General features: G+C 38.4%; 1 protein-coding gene across 1 annotated transcript in view; it reads left to right on the top strand.

Annotated features, from left to right (window-relative positions):
* Positions 1–24,051, top strand: part of NDUFAF2 (NADH dehydrogenase (ubiquinone) complex I, assembly factor 2) — a 65,881-nt gene that overhangs the window by 660 nt on the left and 41,170 nt on the right. The window lies entirely within an intron of this gene.

Raw genomic sequence — 24,051 nt, 5'->3', positions numbered from 1 at the left:
AAGTGAATTCCTGCACGTGTGTTGGCTGCGCTCTTGAGGAAAAATAGTTTTCTAGGTTTCTGCCTGTGTTCCAGGAGCCTGGGTGCTCTTATAGCATGTCCTCACATCGTTCGTTACAGATGCTATGCTTACGCTGCACGGCTACGTATAACGTATTGAAGGCAGCTTCCCTGAAGGTGTCTAAGTGCACATGCTATGCCATAGTAATAATAATTTACGGTCCTCTTGCTTCTCCTTGCACAGGCTTGTTTATCTGCTTGCTGTACTCCATGTGTTTTGTGTGACTGCATCAACTAGAGCAGCCCCAGGCTGTGGAGACCTCCTACTTGATATTCTTCAGAGTACAAGAAGCAGACAGTCTGAGGCTGCACAGTCACTTAGTACCCTTCCTAAAAGGAAGGGAGGGAAGGGGCACACACTTTCCCTTCAGAAACATGTAATGTCTTCTGGAATTATTTTGCCTGCAGAGCAGTTCCCCTGACCTGTTTTGCTGTGCAACTTCATGAACAACTGGCAGTGACTCAAAGCAGGTCTGCCCAAACAAGTGTCTGGGAAGAAGATGTGAACACCCTTTTGTCAGCAGTGTGTTTTTCCTCTGAGTTAATATGACAGTGTAGCACTTCCAGGCCTTCTGCATCTTGCTTTCAGCTTTTGGTCTTCTCACTTTTGGGGTTCATGGTGACTTTCAGGGGTGTACAAAAGGCTGTGTCTTGTAACATACAGGAAGCAGTAAGAACTGCAGTCACATTCCTTGTGTGTGATGACTGCAGTGTCAGTCCTTATTTACCAGTAAAAATGACTCTTTTTATCAGAAATACTGGCAGTCTTTTTCTCAGTGTTCGAATTTTTGCTGGCGTGCCTTTCACAGTGAAAGCCTTCTGCTGAAACTTTAAGGCTGATCTCTGGGTTTAGAACTTAATTATACTGTAGTTGTAGTGCCAGTTAGAGCGCAGGGGAGGTGGGACGAAGCTATTGAACTCAGCAGGAGCACAGTATAAGAGGCTTTTAAAATTAGTAATGAATCGAAATAGTTGTATCTAAGATCACATCGTGGCAGCCTTCATGTTTCCCAGTATTTCTTCAGACAAACTGTAGGAATACTGGGTATAAGACTTTGGAGGTAAAGTTGCACTGATTTTGCTTTGAGTAGGGAGGGCCAGCTCTTAAATGCTCTCTGCACTTGCAACCTCTGGCTGAAGTCTTATGAGGAGCAGCTGAGGGAACTGGGGTTGTTTAGCCTGGAGAAAAGGAGGCTGAGGGGAGACCTTATTGCTCTCTACAGCTGTCTGAAAGGAGGTTGTAGTGAGGTGGGTGCTGGTCTCTTCTATCAAGTAACTAGTGACAGGATGAGAGGAAATGGCCTCAAGTTGTGCCAGGGGAGGTTTAGATTGGATAATAGGAAAAATTTCTTTACTGAAACGGTTATCAGGCATTGGAACAGGCTACCCAGGGAAGTGGTGGAGTCACTATCCCTGGAGGTGTTGAAAAAGTGCGTAGATGTGGCATGGTTTAGTGGGCATGGTGGTGTGGGGTTAATGGTTGGACTCCATGATCTTAAAGGTCTTTTCCAACCTAAACAATTCTATGAATGAAGTCAGTGAGAACAGCAATTCTGTAAACCTTAAGGCTTTTGCACGTTTATTCTATTTTAGTGATACAGGTGACACAGTGCAGTTCTACTGAATTATCAGTACTCCTCTGTTATTGGATTTTCTTCTCTCGTTCTTTCACTTGTCTTACTTTCTTTGTCTTGATACATTGAAAATTCTGCACCACCAGGTTGCACTAATGCAATGTTTTACTGCCACCAAAAGGGAGAGATCTTCTCTTCCCCCTATTTTCTTTCTCACTGCTGCTGACTTTTCACTGTCATTTATTTCACTTCCTGTAGAAAACTTTTAATAGAAAAATGGATTAAAATGACTTGACGAAGAATAAATTGCAAGCTGGAACTGGCACAGAAGTGGGAATGAAGAGTTTGGGCTGTTACATAGCATAAGGTTATACAAGAACTCTTGAAACAAAGTGAAGAGCTAGAACTTTGATTACAGAGTCTCTAACACTTCCTAACCATATTCACCTCAGTCTTCCTCTGCCTTCTAATAGTTTGCTATTAAGCTTTTTAATTCCTCTGATCTGACCTAGTCAAATGCATATTATCTGGGAAAAATCATGTATTTAAAAAAAAAAGTACTAAGAAGCAGAAAAAAACCACCCCAACTGGCAAAGGGCTAATTTTTTATTCACTCTTCCCAGGCTTCTCTTTTATCTTTGGAATGAAAGTAATATAATATAATATATTTATATATAATATATAAATATATATAAGTATATAATATAATTTAGCTTTACAGACTGAAATTTGAGATACTTAGAAGTAATAGCACATCTTCCATAAATGTTTTCATTCACAGTCAGTTAATTCTCCCTTATTGTCCTTTTTTTATGTAACTAGAGAACAGGAGAGTGCATATGAAAAATACTACTACTGGAATTCTGTGTGAAAATACTACTTTAGAAAATTCTGTTTTCTGTTAAATTTACTGATGTATATTCAACACTGTGCACTAAAGCTGTTGCTTTAGATGATCCGAAAAAACCTAACCCCTCAGCATCAGCAGAATGAAATAACTCTGAAAGAAGTGAGCGAGGCTTTCCCACACAAAGAAGAAATTGATGGTGAAACTTTTTCATGAAAGCGTTCAAACTTTGCTCTTTATTCTGTTGATTTGTTCTGTGTTATATTAATTGACAGAAGTCACTGTTACAACCAAACACATTTGACCATGAGAAGTGGGATGTAGTAGTCATTAAGGAGGGAGGAAAATAACTAGAATGAAAACAGCTTACTTCACGAAAATGGGCTTTAATAAATTCAGAAAACAGATGGGAGATATCTGTGAATGTCTAAGAAGAATAAGTGAAAAGGTATGTAGAACAATTCATACCTGTACCTCTTCCAACTGTTAAAGGCACAAGTATAAATAACCCTAATGTCAATGAAGGCTAAGAAGTATAGCAATAAATTAACCTGGCTAAATTATGAGGTTTTAGTGATGTCAAAAGACAGAAACCCTCCATGAATCAGGTTAACTGGTGCGGGTGCTGGAAAAATAGAGGAACAAGTAATAACTCGTAAGAATATTCACAAGGTAGCGAGTGAAAACTGATGTGCAAGTGTTGGTTTGACAAGATATGTTCTTACCCAAATTGTTTTCTGAGTGGACAATACCTTGATGTTTTTTAGACCTTCTTGTGTGCAAAATTTATGACTGTGGATTATGAATTTGCTATGTGGGTGCACAGCAGGTTGGAAACTGTTCTTGGAATAGTCAGAAATTTTACCCTGTCAGCTGGAGGGGAGTATCCAGAGGGATTCACCAGCTGTCTGTCAAAGTTCAGAACTAAAGTTTTTATTAGTGATTTGGTTGAAGAACAAGAAAGTATTTTTATTACATTTGCAGGTCAAACTATGCAGGAGTAAACTGGGAGTAGCTGTGAGCATCTTATGGCAGGTCAACTGTCATATGATTCAACTGGGGGATCAGCTGGGATCAAGCCATGCTTATTTCTAAACAAAGAGCCTGTAATTTAGTGGTTAAAGGGTTCTGAGAACATGGATCTACACAACTGACAATTTTTTTGTGGTACAGCATGTATCATATTAGTTCTGTTATAAATTTTGTTTCTGTGTTCTTTTAATTTGGATACACATTTTCTCCATCCATTTGCAACTTACAGACCATTATCCACTTTCCTTGCAAAACAGACTTCCTCATGAGTGTTTATTACTATTATTTTAAGAGAGAGTCTTCCCTGAACCTAGCCAGCCTCTTGTGGCAGTCCCTTGTTACTTTGGGTTACTTGAATGTAGGAGATGCTCTATCCATTAAATTTCCCCACCCACTGGTGACTCATTTCCACTGTAACTTGTGCTTTTACTTCTGTGGATGGCAATCCTTGGGGTGCCAGCAGAGAAAAGATGCTAGGCTTGGTCTATTCCAGCACAGGAAAGTACGCCTGTCCTCCCTCAGGTTCGTATTGCCTTGTGGCTGAGGGTAAGTCAGTTCATTCTGTCGCTAGGGAAGTGATTACAGGTGGTGACACCTGCTGCCTTGGGTGGTGGTAACTAACTTGGTCTCACAACATTTTTGAAGAGCATCCTGTGCTGGTCACAGTTGTGTACAGCAGGGTCACACCAGAACTTGCAGGCTTTTAAAACTGGTGAAGAAGTTTAAAGGTACAGGATGGGGAAGGAGATTTATTTTAGTCTATAGAAACTAAGAGGTACACATACAGAAAACTTCTGAAGCTCAGTTTTTAAACAAACTGGGAATTTAAAAGTGTGGAGGAGGCACTTTTGGAGAGCATTATTTGTTGTACATTAGGAAAATCTGCAGCATATATAGTTTGTATCTTACCCTGTGTCCTAGCCATATAGAGACCAGTGCAGGATGGGAACAGCACTGGAAAGGAAAGGAGTTGTAACGGAAGCCTTGTAGAGACACTCAGCTGTTGTGTCCAGGTTCCACTGAAAGGTCACTGCATTGTGTCTGCACCATGCTTTGCTGTCCTCCAGATTTGGGGAGGACTGAGTAGCTCTAGCACAGTGCCAGGGCTGATCTGCTTTATCCCTTTGTACTGTACTCGAGCAAATAAATTTGTGCAGAAACAGAATACAGAACAGACAGGTGCTGCTTTCTCTTTGTCTTAGGCATGGTAGGTCTCTCAGGACCAGGCTGGGCTTTGTTTCAGACCAGCAGGGAGATCCCATCTTCAGCTAGAGGTGAGGATGGATGGCATAGGTAGTATCTATGGCTTCTTGTGCTTCAAGCAAAAGCTGGCTGACAACATTCTTTTGGCCTGCCCTGGTCCTTGGCAGGGGTTTAGAATAGAAATACATGGCACCTATGATGCTAAGAACTCATGTTAAGTTTCCTTCAGTCGTGAATTGCTCTCTCCTACACTCAGTCCAGAGTCCAGGACACTCTTCGACCCTGGGGCTTGTCTACATTAGTAAGGAGCAGTAGGAGCAGATCAGTGGATCCAAGTGGTTGATGTTGAGTTTTCTCACACCTCCATCACATGGGATTCAGGGAGTTTACTTCAGATTAAACTTAGTCTTTCCCAGGACTGAACGTCTACAATACAGGTAGTTTAAAGATCTCAAAATGTTAGGTAAATGCTGCAGGTGTGGCTTTCTCATTGCCTTGGCATGTAATAGCCTCTTAATTTTTGAAATGTTTTGTATGTGAGGATTTCTTCTTAAAAGCAAGTTGTGCACACAGAAACTACTTTGAGATCCAAATCAGCATGTGGTAAATAGAGCCAGCACAGTATTCACTACAAAACCACACTTGCTTTGAATCAAGTCAGTGCTGTAGATATCAGGTCAAGCTCAAGATGTAGCAACGGTACCCTGAGACCACCTTTACCTGTTTGTAGTCACTGGAAAGTTATCTTGCATTCCTGATTTTGTCTGTCTCTGAATAATTAGGTTATTAGAAGAAGAGCTAGCAACTTGAATATATTTCATTGTGATGTAGGGAATCATTGTGGGGATTTAAGCAGTGGTAGGTATCTGCTGTCAGTGATGTTCAAAGGTGCTGATTTTAACAGGTGTTTTGCCTTATTTTAAAAAGGTTTAATGAGTAATGGCAGAATTATATCAGCTTGCAACGGTATCATCGTTCTCCTGGTGGAATATAGAGAGGATTGGCAGTTTGGACAGAAGGGAAGGAAAATGTAAAGCGGAGCTGTTTGAATCTGGCTGTGTTAATTCTCTGGAAAGAAAGTGAACATTGAAAGTCCATAGACTTCTTAAGAATAAGAACTTAGTAGATTCAGTAAAGAAAGTAATTGCTAGAAATAGAAAAGGAGTTAAGAAAAATTTGAGTGTCAATACAGAGGGGGAAGACCCTGAAAAAGGAACTGTTCTGCCCACAGGAATACAAAAGAATTTAGAATTAGTTAATTTTCTGAAAACATGGAACTTCAGACATGGTGGGGCTGAGGGTACATTCTTTAATGTTTATCAGGGACTTTTATTTTCAAGTGGGAAGAAACTATCATCTTCAAAATCAAGTCAAATCTTCAACTCTATGGTGAGGTAGGCTCATTTGGAAGAAAAGATGACTCTGTATTTAATGACATTCTACAAGTGGTATTTTTTTACAAGATTACCTTAAAGTGATGACAGTGATTAAATAGTACAATTACACCATGCTTGTCATGAGAGGAACATCCAGCATAACTCATTAACTCTGAGATGACTCTTCAGTTGCCAGTCCTGAAACAGGATGTGATAGAAGATGGGAATAGACAGTTGAGTAGTGGTGGTTGATGACTCATTTCAGTATCTCAGACAAGTATTGCACTAAACAGACTAGATTTATCAATGTAATGCATTTATTTTTCTTACTGTGTAACATACTGTCAGGGCATTGCTATAGCTTTGCTGCATGATGAATTGTTTTTGCTGCAGAACATGGAGTGATACTTAAAATGCTAGTATTTTTTAAATTACAAAACAAATTCCTCATACAGTTTATGCATTTATTACAACCAAATATATCTCTCAGGAAATAGCTGATTCCACTTTCCACTGAAAATAATTTATAAAGACTCTTAATAACCAATTTGTTAAAAAAATGCAGGAAGATAAGAGGCACTAAATATTTAAGATCTGGTATATAATTTTCATCTTTTCTAAAGGTTGATTAATGAGCAGCTTATATTTAAACTTTTTCGATATCTTCCTTTGTACTCTCATCTATCATAATGATTAAGAGTTAAAATGAGCACTCTGTGAAATACCAGCATATGCAAGTTTTTATAAGAACAGTAGATCAGCAGCAAGAGGGTAGTTTCTTTAAAAGATTATGTATCAGTGCTAAAAGCATGGGTCAAGTTTTAAGGTTCCCTTTGGGCAAACAGCAGACTCGGGTTTGACTTGATTTGGAGCTGCAGCTTACCTGGAGCAGCTGGAAAAAGCCCGAAGCATTCTGTATTCCATAGGTTTTTGTATGTTGCGTGAAGTCTGCATTAGGGGGCGTAGGTGGCCTGAGCCTGTGATGATAGGAGCTTTAAGAAGGAAACTGGCAAGCTAAACATGTTTCTTGGTATTCTTATAAATACCACCTGAAACAAAATTGGCATTACCAAATTTCAGTTGTAAATTTTGTTGCTAATAATTGAGTGCAAGCACTGACTTCTTTGGGAAACCTTTTGTTCATCTGAAATGCCCACTCATGTTTGCCTAAAAAGCCTGTATCTTGTGAACTCTTTTTCTAAACAAACCAGAAATGTGCAAATAAGAAAGAATCTGTATAAGGAAAAGAGACTAAGTGCTCAGTTGCATGAAACATTTAGGATATGCTAAGTGTTACTGAATCCAGACTTCAGTAGAAATATATGCATTTTTTACGAAAATCAGAATTGCAATTCTTTTGAGAGTAAAAGAACCGTCTGTGATTGTTTTTGTAGCTGCTTGTTTTCTGTTTTAGTGGCCTGTTGCCTTCCTAAAATAAAATTTCATATTGAAGACTAGACTGAAACATTCCTGTAATGCTTTATAGTGAATAGGATAGAGTGGAAGGAACAACATCTTCTCTCCAAAGCGTGTTTTCTGAGGTTAGAGCTATGGTTTTCTTTTGACTCTGAATGTTACCTTTCTCTCTAACAGGAATAAAGTCTGAGGAAGAGGCAGAAACAGATTCTGATTGTATGGAGCATTCGTAAACTGATTATCAAGCGTTGCAGATAGTTGTACAGAATATTGCTGAACATAAAAAAAAGTTTTGCGAGCTAGTTTTTCAATTGGTGGTGGAAAGCTAATAAACTCGTTTGAGTTTTACATTTCTAATGTTAAGATACTAAGGAAACACAGAATTTGAATTTTGATTAATGAATATGAAACCAAATTTAAAATATTTAATTATTTTGGATATGGAAATAAGTGTATTGAGAAAGTGTTCTTTGTGTTTTTTTCACGCCGGGAGTTTTTATCCAGATACTTAATACTCTCACATCCAGTAATAACTGTCAGTTACAGCTTTGTCCAGACGGTGGCAATGTTGTTTCAGAAACAGTGCATACTGACAGCTCGCTGAATATTCCTTTCGGGTGAGACTACGTAACAGAGAAACCTAGCTCTAAAATTATTGTGTGTGTTTGTACAGAAATAAAACTTGCATTGCAGACTGCCAGCTTCTAGGACAGTAACACTGGAATGACGAAATAGCTTTTCAGTCTAGATGATATATTATGCAGCAAAGCAATTACACTGGGCAGAGCTCACTGCAGGTTATAAAAGCATTAATATTTGAAAAACAGTGTTTGAGTGCAGTGATATGTTTTTCCTTCAGCTGCCAGAAGTGAACTGGCAACAGGCATGGTATATTAATCTCGCTGACTTGAAAACCAGAAATAGCAATAAGTAGTCATATGGACAGGCAGAAACTTGCATGTTATCTGTTGCTATGGCTAGCTTTGATCTTCAGTGTGTACACCAATGTTAAACTGAGATGCTGATCTTGTTGAATTTTGCCTGCTAGTATTAAGTTTTGTAGGCTGTACATTTTTTACTTTTAATTATTGTGGGTTTGGTTTGAGAACCTGTTTTGGTTCTTTCAGTAGAGGTGTGTGGGGACGTGATAGTTTGAGGTTTATTTTTTTTAGGTTTGATGGCCAAAAAATCAGATCGTAAAAAAAAAAAAAAAAATTAATTTCCTTGCATTAATAGCTTTCTTCTGTTGTGTTTAAGAAACAGTACAGTACTGGACAGGTACATGTTTTTGGTAGGTGGAAAAAATCTTAGCTGGTTTTGGTAATCATGCTGATTTAAACACCTGCCATCTGCAGGATTCAGAATAACAACCCTTTTGGTGGTTGTTACAAACATGTTTCATTTGGCATATCTTTTCGAAGAGTTAAAATAACTATAGGCTACCTGTGCTGTCTTGATGAAGCTGCTTGCACTTTGTTTTTCTACCTGTATGTTAAAAAGTGATTTGACTCACAGCTACATCATTCCATTGTAAGCTAGCAGAGGTGAGCCTGTTGTGAGTTCACAGTGGCGGAAAGAGGACAAGCTTTCCCAAAAATAGAGGTTTGTTGCGTTCCTATGAAACTGTCAGTCATCTTGCCTGTATTTCATCCTTGGAACTTTAACACTAGAGCTATGAGTGTGTTGCAAACATGATCAGTATATCAGTCAGGATTGTTGGTGTATTATTCCTGCTTTATGGCTAAATTCTATTGCTTTTAGTGTCATTATCCTGAAATACAGGGAGAATTCAACTTATTTTTCTGGTTCTGAAGGAAGAAGAAAATCGATGATTAATATGTATATGAACAACAAACCATCTACTCTGTATAAAGCTTTAGGGGTTGAAATTGTATTGGCAAACTGAAGAAAAGATATAACATAGAAGAAACTTGAAGTGTGTCTGTAGTTGACACAGGAAACATTTTTCTAATATGTCTGTATAATTAATTTCAGCTCATTATATATATGAACTTGGGTTAAAATTATTAATACTGTCCAAATGCTTTGTTAATTGTGATTGTCATGTGAAATTTTCGCTGTCCACTTTTGCTAGTATCTTATTTGGTATCTTTTAGAAACTGTTTATTACTGTAAAATAAGACCAGAAAGAAAATCAAAGCATTTTAAAAAAAGTGATGGGGCTACATTATTATTTTAAAAAAGAAGATAGAATAGAAGGATAAAGAGGTGAACAAAAGAGTGCAGTTGAGAAACCATAGTAAAAGAGAGGTTAAATAAAAGGAGCTGAGGAAGGTTGGCATGCTACCCTGTGGGCCACTGTAACCTTTTCAGTTTCTCCTGAAGAATAGAGAAGGTGGTAAGGAATTAGGTTTGACTTCTGCTTTGTACAATAAGTTTTTTGTGTTCTTTATAGATCTTTAAAATACCAAATAAAGTTTCTGTCATAAGAGGCTTGATAGTTTTAAGGTCAGATTTGCAGAGATAAGAACTGCTTTGCTTTGAGGAGAGGGAAGAATGAGTTTCATGCTCTGCCTCTGGGTACAGGAGTTGTACAGAAAGGAAGAACACCTAAAAAGGAGTGTGACAGGTTGAGGGAATGAAAATGATGAAATAGGGAGGTAAGATCTTAATTTCTATGTGTCCCTTGTTTATGGCCATGTGCATATGAAATGCAACGTGTTATCATTTCACCCTTCTTGAACTGAAGGACTAATTTGACTAGCCTCCTCCATCTAGATGATGTGGAGGCACCATCAAGAGGAACTGCAGTCAGTATGAAATTTGTTTCTGATGAGGAGAGGTCAAAGAAAGGATGGATTCTGGCAGACTGCTGCAGGCAGTGGTCAGTGTTGTAGTAACTGAAAATGTCACAAGCTTTGGAACTCATGCAGTACATGGACTGATTGATGTTTTGTACCTGTAAGAGGGATATCAAACTCAGGGATGAGGAAAAGTTGGTCCACAGAACTACAACCAGAAAGGCAGTATGGAAGGGCACATAGCACTATGCAGCAGGATGTCCACTGCAAAGCCTGAGGAGCACCCTGAACATACTAGCCACAGCAGACTTTATCTAGCAGAACTAATGTCATTGAAAGGGGGTCACATCCAGTCACTGATATCGAGAGAGAAAGTGAAAATGGATGTCAGTGAGAGTGGCATCACCTCAGCCAAAAACGTTATTGATTGTTATATTTAATAGAGGGAATGGGAGAGCACAATTATATAAGGGTCCCTTGCTTGCATGTCATCATATTTGTGAAGAGGTGGTGTTTGGAAGCATATTGGAAGAAAATGCCTGTTTGGCAAATAGATGCTTCTGCATCTAGTAGCCTGTCTGCATTGACCTGAGTTTTATTTCAGTCTTGCAGCAGAACTTCCTATAATGCAAAAATTTCTAAACACTGTAGTTCTCTAAGCAAATAAGACTTCCCACACCCTCAATAGTAGTTATGTATTTCCGTCAGTCATTTATTTGCTTCTCTGTAAGAAGGCAGCAAAAATGTCCAAGACATAAATTGAGGCTTTTCTTCCAGTGCTATGAAATTGTTACTTTTCTACTGAGGAATCTTAAATTAAGATGATCTAATGAGGCAGCCTAGAATAGCAGAACACTACCAGTATTTCCCAGCCTCACAGTCCTGCCCATTCCTTTTTCACCCTTATCCATAAACAGTATTCATATTTTTTCTAATTTTTGCTTCATGTATAGCAGTCACTCATTAGTATGGTCAAGAATGCTCAAATTTAACAGTTGTAACAAGAATATAACTAGGTAGTGAAGAAATTAAGGTAAATTAATTGAGCTCAATTGCTCCTTTGTATTTTGTTGTGTAGAAAATTAAATGCATCTTCCATCCCCATTTGGTCAGTAATATTTTTTATCATGCTTTCTTGTCTGGATCAGGATGCACCACCCCAAAGGCTGATGGCAGCCAAGATGAGGTTCTGCCTGAAGCAAGGGAGGAATTCATTCAGGAGCTTAGTTCATGTTTGATTAATATAAAGGTTAATCATGTAGGTTGATAATTAAATTTACTACTGCATTGTTAAATTTAAGTGAGCTAAACTGTTGGTATTGTTTCTCTGAATGTATGGAGCATAAGAGAGGAACTGAACATCTTCTAAACTCAGCATCATCAGTACAATAAGTTGGCATTCAGAGAAGACTTCCTTTTGTAGCCTGCTGGCTGCTTCTGCTCCTGTAATGCAGACTGGGTGATTATGAATTGAGCAAGGGGGAAATAAAGTTCTCAGTCATGCAGAGTGGTAAAATCTGTGGGTTCCGGTAGGATTGCAGGCAGTTGTCTCAAGCAGATGCATCCAGCAACAGGGAAGTAAAGGAACACCTGTTTTGCCCCTGTGACCAAACTGATCCTAAAAGATTTAATTTTTTTTTTTTTTTTTTTTAAGAAATGGAAAGAAATTTGGAAGGCACAGCTTGCAGTAGCAATATGTGTGGAAAAAAAATTGGAAATTTTAAAAGACCTTGCAATTTAAAAGAACTTGAAGGATAGTTTTTTAAGATAAGCCACATTTTTGCTAGTTCTTGTGGGGTTGTTGTGCCGTGGTTCTGTTTGCTTGGTCCCTGGATCTCTATTTCACTTTAGATCATCTTGCATCAGGTATTGTCGTCTTGGTGTTCCTGTGCCCGTTCAAGGTGGTCCTTGCTACTACTTTTTCAGACCAGCATGGGGCCAGGGCACAGCGAGTTCAGTGTTAGCTTAATGTGTTTATATCTAGCAGCTTTTCTTGTTCGTCTACCAACAAGCATTTATTCTGTGTCAAAAGAGAAGAAAAAAAGGTAAGTCTAGAGAAGAAGAGCTTCATGCTGTACAAGAGTTGTGAAAGGTTCAGGTGGAGCAAGAGAGAAGCCTCAGAGCTGGTTATTAGCAGGAGACTCTACAAAGATGGTTTCAATATTATGGCTTAAAAGTGTCACAGCTGTCTATTTAGCCATCAGGTCTTGCGTATTTGTACTTCAGAAGTGGTGACTTTTTCTAGTATACTAGCTAGAAGTTGAAATACTGAATGCTGGTTGGTATAGTCATCACAATACTGAAACAACTAGAGGTTATTTTAAACTTCAGATGAACTGATCTTCTAGAAGCTTTAAAAAAGTTTGTTCTGTTGTCAACAACCTCTAATTGTGGAGCTATGAATGTTTCAGTTATAGTGATACGACTTTCATAAGCAGATGTAATGTATCTTTTTCTATTTTTAGTCAGTCAAGAAATGTTAGTTAATAAATGATGACTTGACTATGGCCAGACCTATCTGTTATGCTTTCTCTTTTACTAGATCAGATTTTTAAAAAACAGACTTTGAACGTTTTTCCCTAAGAAATGAGAAGAAACTGATTCTGTTGAAGTCAATGACAGAACGTCTGTGGTCTTTCAGAATTTCACCTCTCTTTTTGCCATTCTTGTGAAATACCTACTGAGAGAGTTCTGTATGTAAATGTCTATTTAATTTAATGCACGTGGCATGTGTTGATGTTTAAACTGATGTAAAACCACAAACTGTAAATGCATGATCTAAGCTATGTGCTAGAAACAGTGGACTCTAAAATTGCCAAAAAATGAACTGTTCATGGTTCCATTTTCTGCAAAACTACTTGGCTATAGTACAACTAACATCCAGGTTTATTTCCATGATAAAATAAATCTCTGATCTGAGAGTCAGTAGAAGCTAGTATTTCTGTCAGAAAAGGCAGCGGTCCTCTTCCCTTTGTTTGGCTGTTCATGTCTACCTTCTAACATTGGCCTCTTTCTCATTACAAGTGTATGTGCAGCCTTGTGCTGTGTCTGTCATCTGTCTAACCTAGTGCGCTTCCTTTTTTTGGCAAGAGTAGTTACCAGGTCTCTTTCACGGCGCAAACCATGTAAGGAAGCAAATGGCGCCCAAGGATGAGAACAAGGTGGGGCTGCTGCTTGCAGCGGCTCTTCTTGCATCAAAGGCTAGTTGAACTGCTAATCCAGGTTCATGGTGGAGGAATTCTAAAGAATCAAGGTCTGCACTGTTTATTTTTACCTTTCTGTAAATAACCAGTGGAGATTTGCAAAGTACTGGTATTATTTTTCTTAGCTCATATTTGTAATAGCATTTAGAACTTTGCCACTGTTACCTTATCATACAAAGCAAAATTCTGAATTAAACCTAGTATAACTATTATAAAATAATCAAAAAAGTAGTTTTAGAAATAAATATTAGTTATCATCTGTCTAGGATATTTTTTCTTTTACTTAGTGTAATAGTTTTGTATCTTTGTAAGAATTTCTTCAGAGGAAATAGAGACATTTGTCCATGCCATTAAAATGTACTTGATATTGTTATATGGATATTTCCCCATTTAAAAAAAAAGCCACAAACCTTTGCTTGGTCCATTCCTGATTTGAGAACCAAGAATACAGTATCCATAAGCAAATAATGGCATTGCTTCAGTGTGATGCACCAAAATTTCCTAGGTTGTTCTTGAAATAATTAAGTGGGAAAATGACAGGTAGTTTATGAAAGCAGCTCTTTTTGTGGAATTTCTGAAATCTCAGATCAAAAAGACATGCTGTGTAAGCAGTTTCTGAGCCAGAGCTGGAAAATGGGCAGCTCCTGGATTTGGGTCTGACCCAGATACGTAGTAGTATGGGATAAAGTCCAGACAACTGGATCCAGGATTTCTTGTGAACCCAAAGGTAAAGTGAGATTGACTCAGTTAATCCACATAAGTTTGCAGTTGCTGAAAGGGAGAGATCTTCTTCATTCTTTAACCTTCTCTCCCTCAAGCTGGCAGCAGCACTCACGAGACCTGTTGCTGTACCAGCTAAACACAGTAGAAAAAGTTGAGCAAGTGGTCCCATGAGCTATGAAGCTGGGACAAAGGAGGAACGTGGAACCTTTGAGCTGAAAGTGGGGTTGCTGAATCTGGCTGGGGGAACCTAAGAGACTTGCCAGGGAGACACATTCCTCCCTCCTTTTGTAGCTTAATCTTCAGTGTTTTTGCAGGTTTACCTATGAGATTCTGATTTTTGGTTTGTGTTAGAACAAAACATGGATCTTTTATATGAGAAAGAAGTGGTAGTATTTGCTGAAATGAGACATTTAGAGTGATTTGTTGTAATGATCGCAGGTTTTTGGCAGGTATATTAAACATTTTTCCAGTCTGGGAAGGAGCCATTTAACCCTCTCACCAGAAGAGAAGATTGCCAAATTGAAGGTTTGTCCTGGTTTCAGCTGGGATAGAGTTAACTGTCTTCCTAGTAGCTGGTACAGTGCTACAGTGCTATACAGACTTTATAGAAAGTTTCTGTCAGTGGAATCTGTTTCAGCTAAAGGTAAGTCAAATATTAGCAAAGGTCCGCATGGTCTGCGCAGATCCCATATGATGGTAAGGTAATGCTTCTGAGGAGCTCCTTGTCCAGGCCAGGACTTTCCTCTAGGAGGGGTCAGGGCGTACAAATGTGACTTCTCTTTGTAGGTCATATTAATTTTTAGTCTTTTGCAACAGCCACAGTATTCTAGAGCGTGATTAACTCTGTCACTCTGTCCTCTGAAACAGGAATATAGGCAGACTCAATTGTATGGTTTCTGCTGTTCCAGTGTGCCACAAAGCAGCTCAGTGCAGTCCATAACTCTGACCTAGTCTCTTCCATGTCCTTTGGTTGTTCACATCTTGCCCTCAGTAAATGAAAGGTGACTATTCCAAATCAGATTTCAAGGCCTTGGATGCCTAACCACAACAGCCTACCAAAATAGTCTAAATGTACCAGAAAACCAGCAAGAAATGTGCTAGTTGTCTAAGTCACATAGTTGCAAGCTAGTTGTTGTCTGCTTGGTTTGCTTTAATAACATTGAGGCAGCTGGTGAGCAGGTGATTCAAGTAAGGAACAAACACGGGTCACCGAAACACCTTGGAACCAGTTACAGTCATGCCTGCAAAAGAAAGAGAGCTTCAACCAGTAACACACCCTGAGCTCCCTCCCGAGTGACAGCTATGCACTGGCTGGCTATCTGGTTTTTACGAATTGTGACTCTCTATGTCTCTAAACTTGTAGTAAGCTTATGTATAGTATGAAGAATAGTCATCAGAATATCTTGTGGTAATTAATTTGTAAATTATTAAAGTACATAAAACGTCAGGACTTTTAACGCAAATTACTGTCTCATGACCCAACAAAGACTGCATTGAAATTTATCACATGGTTGCATAGCTATAAATATTGTTAGTTTGCCATGGGAGGGAGTCACCTTGTCACAAGCAGTGTAATTCTGAGGGAGGGACAGAGAAGGGGCAAATACCCATGTTGTACTACCCAAGGGAAGATGGAGATGTCTAAGATGCTATTGTGCTGGATGTCCACATCTAAAGGATGATCTAAATTTTCACCCTGGAGGCCTGCTGCTATGAAAATCTTGCTGCACTGGATCATGGACTTTACCATGAAGAACAGTAGGAAGACAGCCATGCTTTCCTATATTTCCCACCTTGCCACCCTCTCAGATAATGAGAAGAATGAATCAGACGGTGGGTGAAGACGGAAACTGATAGTCAAGGATTTGTGTTAGTTATTGCTTGCTAGAATTTATGAATGTGTTCTGATGGTAAAACCGTTATGTTGAATGCTTTTTTTGGCTCAGAACATTTCTAAAGTCTTTTGCAGCTTAAAAAGTTGATTTGAATTGTCCTCAAAAGTTTGGAAGAGCGAGTTTATATATAAACTGATTGTTTCAGCTTTCTTACCAACTTCCATGTACTTTTACTTACCATGCAAGTTGAATGCATTCAGTGATCTGACTTGTGGCAAATTTTTATGCTTAGTTGCTACTCTTTAAAAGGGGATGTCATAGAAATGCTGGTACAAAGCTATGTTACCTCTGATAATCAAGACGAAGGAACTGGTGATTAAAATACATCCATTTGCAGACTGGCCTCTTTTGGGCTGAAAGGGATTGTGTTCTTCAAGTGTTGCTTGGATTGTATTATTCTGGGTGCCGAGTTCATGAAGGAAATCTTTCTGGAAAAATCCTAGGAAATCTAGGAAGGTATGGCTTAATGTGAAGCAGGAGTACAACTACCTAAATGTAAATGGGGAATTAAGTGGAAATAAATTGTGAAAGCTAGAAGAGCAGAAATTGATAACCTGTGATAGTCGCACAGTGGAAGCCAAAGGCAAATTCTATGTGATGCTTTGTTCTGTTCAGATGTGTAAAGTGCAAATGCAGGCCCTCTTCATAAGTGGGTGAGGGAAGGAAATAAATTTTACCTGCTTGTCTTTAAAAATGTTTTTGCTTTTTTTCCTGTTGGCAAGCATGTCCTGAGACCAGGTATGGCTTCAGCGGATGGCTTCCTGGCTGGCTAGGTGGAATAGACATATTAAACAGCCTGGCTAAAATATTGTTAGGTATTACTTAATGCTAAAATTTTAGCTACCAGGTCATATGTTCTGCAAATTGATCAGGTGTGGATTTATATAGGCTGCTAAGTGGATTACAGACATCTTTACTCTTACGCTGACATTGATCAGTGTAATGCAATAGGAGTGATGATTCCTGGTCACTGTTTCTGGCAGTGCTCTTTACCGTATCTTCCTTCCTTCAAGTGTTTAAAAAAAAGCTAGGAAATCTCAAATATTTAACTTCCTCCTTATTCCAGTTTCATTACCTGTAGAGACCTGTTTTCTTTCTCCCATATTCTACCAAACAAATCTTAAAAAGAATCACCTCTTTCTGAACCTGGAAGAATGCAAAAGAATTACCTTAGGAGAAAAATTAAGTTCAGTTGCTGTTTGTTTATATACAGTTATTTCAAATTATTGACCTTATAGTAGGAAAACACCCTGCTGTAGAACTGCTTCAAAATTTTCTGTACTACTGGGCAAAGAGCAAGAGGCATCTCTGTAGCTTTATGTTTTCTTCCCAGCTATTTGCAGCACTATTTCTCCTATCCATGTAGTTTAAATTTATTTAGAGATATTACTCTTTTATTTGTGAGTGTATTATGCTTATGAGCCACAAACCATTGTCTTGCATCTCTGAGTACCTGCTTGGTCATTGGGACAGAAGGATAGTCTTTATCCAAAGTGTTTAAAGTTGATGCATAAGAAAAGGTACTATAGATAATTATGGATAGTAATGGTCATACTCATTTGCAAAAATGTAACCCACCTGCAGCCTGACTAACTGAAGTTTTTGTTTTATACTTCATGGCAAAATAGAAGGTGAAGAAAAATTCTGAAATCAGTTCGTGGATATTCATGGAGTTCTCCTGTCTGGCCAAGGAGGCAGAAAATAAATTTAGGTTGGTTGATACAGACCCATACGTGATAGGAGTCCACCTGTCTCAGGCTATAGAAAGACATAGTAGGGGACAGCTTGCAGAGGAGTTTGAAAACAAAGTAGCTTGTAGCCAAAGTGAAAATGGAGATCCTGTGGTGGGTCTAGAGACAGAATTGAAGCGCTCACATTTTCTTACTAGAAAAGCAATCTTTGCAGCAGTATTATAAATTCATGAGTAGGGTAGGATGGATGTGCCAAGTCAAGAGAAAATGATGTCGTAGTAATTGAGCCTGGATGACAGATTTAGCAGTGTGGAAAATCAGGAGGATTTTATTTCAAAAAATCTTATGCAGAAAGAACCTATACATTGGAGAGAAATCCTGAGTATAGAGACAAGAGAGTTCCAATTCTAAAACAATACCAGAAAGAAAGGAGAAGAGTGATGGCATTCTTCATCATGATTGTGCAGAAAAGAAGGAGAATAAGATCTGGTTTAGAAATGCTGATTTTAATATAAAGATCAGGCATCTGTTTGGAGGTGTCAGAGTGAGAGATCTTAAGGCAGAAAGAGGCAAGTCTTGAAATTCTTAGAAGGATTTGGTTTTTCTGTATGTGTCATGGTTTAACCCCAGCCAGAAACTAAGCACCATGAAGCTGCTCACTCCCCCCTCCCCCCCCCAATCCAGTGAGATGGGGGAGAAAATTGGGAAAAGAAGTAAAACTCGTGGGTTGAGATAAGAACGGTTTAATAGAACAGAAAAGAAGAAACTAATAATGATAACACTAATAAAATGACAAGAGTAGTAATAAAAGGATTGAAATGTACAAATGATGCGCAGGGCAATTGCTCACCACCCGCTGACCGACCCCCAGCCAGTCCCTGAGTGTTGATACCCCGCCCCCACTCCCCCCAGTTCCTAACCTAGATGGGACATCCCATGGTATGGAATACACTGTTGGCCAGTTTGGGTCTGGGTCAGGTGCCCTGGTTGTGTCCTGTGCCAACTTCTTGTGCCCCTCCAGCTTTCTCACTGGCTGGGCATGAGAAGCTGAAAAATCCTCGACTTCACACTAAACTCTACTTAGCAACAACTGAAAACATCAGTGTTACCAACATTCTTCGCATACTGAACTCAAAACATAGCACCATACCAGCTACTAGGAAGACAGTTAACTCTATCCCAGCTGAAACCAGGACAGTATGAGATGGGTGAACCCTGATAGTAAACTCAAATCAACTATGGACAGGCCTTAGCAGTAGTTTTTATTGGAAACAGTCAGTAGAAGAGATTGGCATTATGTTATGGCATCCTATAGTACAAATATTTGTCTGAAGGGTGTTTGTGTTGCAAAGATTGCAGTGTCTCCAGAGGTGAAATACAGAAAGAGGGGATTGAGGACAGCCAGTGCCATGAGGCAGTAGCCTTGTAAGTATTGCAAGGTAATTATTAGTTACGTATTTCTGAGAGCAGCTGTTAGAAAAATTGCTGCAAACCCTGTAGTGCACTGGCGCTTTCTAGCTCATCTTGCTGTTCAAAATGCTGACACAACAGAAAAAACTGGAAGCCAATGAAGTAGCGTAAGTGAGAAAGTGTAGCTATAGGGAGAACAGGCATGGTGGAGTTTTTTTGAAAGCAGTATTGTTGACAGGCTATATAGAGGAAGTGTCATGAAACGCCAAACAAGTATACATTGGAAATAAGGTTAGAGGGGGCAAAGACTTGGATCAAATCAGAGATTTTCTTCATAATTAATACAGTTAGAAAGAAACGGATTTAGAGAGACTGAAAAGTTAAAAAAAGCACTTTTTGGTGGGAGCTTAAATGTTGGATGATGATCAGCATTTAGGGTTCAGTCCATTTATAACTACTATTGGAAGCAATAAAACAGTTCAGAGGCGGAGAAGAGAATAGAAATGTCTATGCATTTGAGATTTAGGAGAGTCTTACCCTGCAGACTTGTGGGTGGTTGTTTTTTTTCTTCCACCAAATGTGGAATGTCTATTTTTTTCTTACACTAATGCACTGTGCATTAATGCCTATTCTTTCTTCAACATTTAGTTTGAAGTATTGCATAAATGTATAAGTGATATAATAATGTCAGTTGAATCTCTGCAGCACTCAATTCACTTTTTTGGGATGATGCACCTGCTTCTTAGAAGGGAGTAGCTTTCAGCTTAATTTGAATTATATTAAGTATTGGTCCAGTTAACAAAAAATGAGAAATTCCATCTGTTCAATTGTTGCGTAGAAGAATGTTTTATCTGTGAAGCACAATATCATATCTAAAATTGACAGCATAATCTGTTGCGTAGTTTTTTTGTTTTGTTTTGTCCCACTTCCCCACGTGTCTCTTGGTACAGTTTTGATTAAAAAGAAGTAATTCTGTACTTAAAACCAACCTGTCTCAAATGATGAGATTTTTTTTTCTGTCATTTTTGTGGCACTGCAGTGGCCAGGCAAGTTACGATATGTGTGCACTATTCACTAGATTTTCCACTTACTTCCCTCTCACACCCTCAAGCTGTGAAGAGAATAGCAACCACTGTGCTTAATTTTAGTAACAATTCACAAGTAGCAATAACATTTTACCCCTTTATGAATAACCTGCTCATCTGTAGCTCGCATACCGCTGAATAGCTGCATGCGCTCCTTTCGCTCAGAGTAGCTTCGCAAGGTGTGTTCTGTGGCTTGCCTTCTGTCATGCCAAAGCAGTTCACAGATGATGAAGCTGATACTTCTGTGAATTTGGAAGTTTTGCGTTCTTAGATCAAAGTTTGTAATTTACTGAATATTGCTTTATTGTGAGTCTTTTCAGAAGAGGTCCAAATTTATTTCTGAAGAGTTATTGGCAGACTGGAACTTTTATCATATGTTACTGTAGTTAAAGTTCACACAGGTTAAATCATAATATCACTGTTTAATATTTTTAAAGTGTTAGCACTTCAAAATTACTACCTTGAAATCTTATGTAATAGAAGACCTCATAACTGATAGGTGAGATTGAAACTCTTTATAGGAGGTAATATCTAGGCAAGAGTTGATAGTCTGCATGAATAAGACAGGGCTTGAGAATAAGCGCTTGTACTGACACTGCATAGTGGGGTTCTGAATGCATTTTTTAAGTGAGGAAGCAGGGATATGGAGATTCTGAAGTGTTTCTGTACCATACTGGGCAGTTTCAGCCATTTTCTCTGAAATTCTGTGGGATGAGATTCAAGAATGCATTGACTCTGTATTTGAGCCTGTGAGGAGATATGTAGCTCTAGTCCAACTAGGTGAACAAAACTGGGGGGTGGGAAAGAGGTTACTAGGATGAAGAATGAGCTGAGTAAAAAATGATGACATTGTTAATTAGGAAAAGACACAGCGTAAGGAAGTTGGCCAGAATGTGAAAAGGGACCTGGAGCTGGCTCAAAAGGAAAGATGTTATTGGGCGCATCTGAAGATTTGCATAAGTGTGGATGAGTAATAAATGGCTGAAGATTAATGGGGACTGAAAGACAGTATTTAATTCTGCGTAGAGAAAAAGAACCTCCAACTTGTTATCAAACAGGAGACAGAATGCAAAATAGATTTAAAATACACAACAGAAACTGCCCGTTAGAATATTTGGATTAATTTTTTTAAGTATGAGAAGTATTAAGGACCTAACAAATAGTATGTCTGCATCTGACAAGCAATAAAATAATGGACTAAAAGCACAGTAATCGGTAATTTCCTCTGTATCAATATTGATAAGTACTTAGATAGTATACCTAAAAGATGTTTAATCAGTGCTAAAGAAAATAGAATGGAGAAAAATTTATTAGAAGACACCTTGTCTGAAGAATGTACGGGTTATGATGTTGGATTAGTCTGATAGTTAAGACTCTGTATCATACATGGGACACCCTGTTGTGAAATGTTAGTTTAACTACCCTTTCCACTACCAGCTTCCAAAAAAGAAGGTGGATCTCCCATCCTTCCTTTTTTTGCTATTCCCAATGTGTGGAAAGCCTTGGATGGAAGAATCCATACAAGGAAGTATCTATGCTCCTGTTTTCCTTTTCAGTGTTCTCCTTTCCTTTTTCATCAGGGGAGTGCTCAGCCTGCTATTTGAGATGCAGATTACAAGAGCAATTAAATTCAGAGAGCCTTTAACATCTCTGTGTGCACTGTTGACTGCCAAATTCTGAGACTCATGCACTCCAGGGAGGAAGGTTTGTGTAGAGGAGATGCTCTGTCATATAAAGCATCTGTGAAATAGTTTTTTATTGATGGTGGTTGGTTGGATGGGGTTTTTTCTCAATTAAGAGAAAATACTAGAATAACAGAAAGGTGTTTGGGCTAATCTTTGAATAAGTAAGTGAAAGAAAGACATTGAATCTTGTGCTACTTTTAGGAGGGACTAGGAATGCAGTTGTAAATACTAATGAGCACCAAAGGCTAGAATTTGATGGGACATAACTAAAAATTAAGTTTAGTGCTTGTCATCTTCCTGTTACATCAAAGCTGTTGAGAACTCATGTGCACACAGCCTATTTAGGATTTTTTTTATGATTGTAAAACTTATTGTTGATGATCTCATTGATGGAAAATATTTGAAAACTACACTTCATGTGTAGAATCACAGAAAAATGATAGTATGTGCCTGATTATGCATTAACTAGCATGGCCTTACTCCACGTGAGGCTTTTAAGGCTATCATAAATAATATTGGAGATCACTGAGCAACGTGATTATTCTTAGTTTTGCAAAGTGTGCAACAGTTCTGGAACACAAGCTTTTCCAGAAACGTGCATGCTACTGGGAACTATTTTTGAGAGACTGAAGACTGACCATGTTTTCTTTTAAAAGATAAACCTTGTGTGTATATTGGGGTGATGCAGTGTTATTATAGATGCCATTATCCAAGAAATGCTTATAGAGTCCTAGAAATGTTTCAGTTTTTGCCTGAGGGATAAAATAAGCATTTCCATTCACATTTTAATTTAACTAGGGCTTTACTTGGTTAATATGACAATTTTTCTCTATGGATCCAGCAGCTGATGGAAGCACTCTGATTGTGTTTCCTTCTCCCTCAATGGCAACAAAAAAGGAGAGGCCATTGAAAGAAATCAAAGCAGAAGGGAGAGGAAAATGCAAGCCAGTAGGAACTAAGCTGTCTCCAAAACGACAGATAGTTTTCAAGTTGTAATGTTGTTTCTTTTCTCCATTCTTGCAAGCCTCCAAGTGCTTTTCCACAAGCTTTTCCTGAGAGCATTCAGGTACAGGGATATCACACTGCACAACTTGCCACTGTTGAAGTGTTAAGCTGTTCTCTGTGTATCACTCCTGTGTTTCCTTGTTAACATGCCATGAACTGTGGAGACAGTGTAAAGAGTATGCAAGTTAATGCTCCCAGAGAGGGCATGTCTTTTATGCCATCGGGTGAATTAACTGACAATCCTGCAAATAATATAGTTTTAACCACTGCGTATTTTCTGTTCTGAGAACTACTTATTATTTGCATTATAAGGCTTGGTTAAACTTCATGTCAATTTTCAAGAAGATATTTATAGAGGTTTTTTGAGTGAAATGATTACCTTACTTAGAGATTGCCATGTTACAAAATACCTTTGATGAGAAAGTAATTGACAGTTACAAAAACAAAGAGCGAAATCAAACCCTTTTGTTTATTTTTATTATTCACTTTTGCCTGCTTCTGATGTTGTCAATGATCATGCTGTATTTAAAACAAAAATCAGCTTCACAAGATGGTAGTGCTACCAACCTTTCTAAGGAAAACCTTGTTAGATGTCTTGTCATTTACAAACTTTTCCACTTGCCTTAGGAAGCAGGTGAGAAAAAGGAGATCTTCATGAATGTGTGTGTGTGTTATTAAATTAAAAGCAGAGCTAAATCAACTGTTTAATATTATTGCCTATTGAGTAGAAAAGCCAAGGAAAATATTGTGGTGAAGTTTTAGCCATGATTGTTAAAAGAGATGAGCCAGGCAAGGTTTCAAGATAGAAGGCAATGTTTTTATTAAAACAACCAATATATTTTCATAAAAAATAAACAGACTGACTTTTGAGCCCAGAAACATATCTTCAGTTCTGAGTCAGAAGTCAAGTATTTCAATGATAAATATGTGAGTTTGGGGGCATCAGGAAGGCGACTAATACAATCCACAGATGGTGTACCTTAATGCCATAAAAGCTACTATTTTTGTTTATTTGTAATACTTCTGACACCTTGCCAAAATGTAAGTTTACTATTATCCTAGGTTTATCTGTCTTGTGACATTAC

The sequence above is a fragment of the Haliaeetus leucocephalus genome, unplaced genomic scaffold, assembly GCF_000737465.1.
Source record: "Haliaeetus leucocephalus isolate CR32 unplaced genomic scaffold, Haliaeetus_leucocephalus-4.0 Scaffold722, whole genome shotgun sequence".
Lineage (NCBI taxonomy): Eukaryota > Metazoa > Chordata > Aves > Accipitriformes > Accipitridae > Haliaeetus > Haliaeetus leucocephalus.
This window is presented reverse-complemented; position numbering and strand designations above follow the sequence as displayed.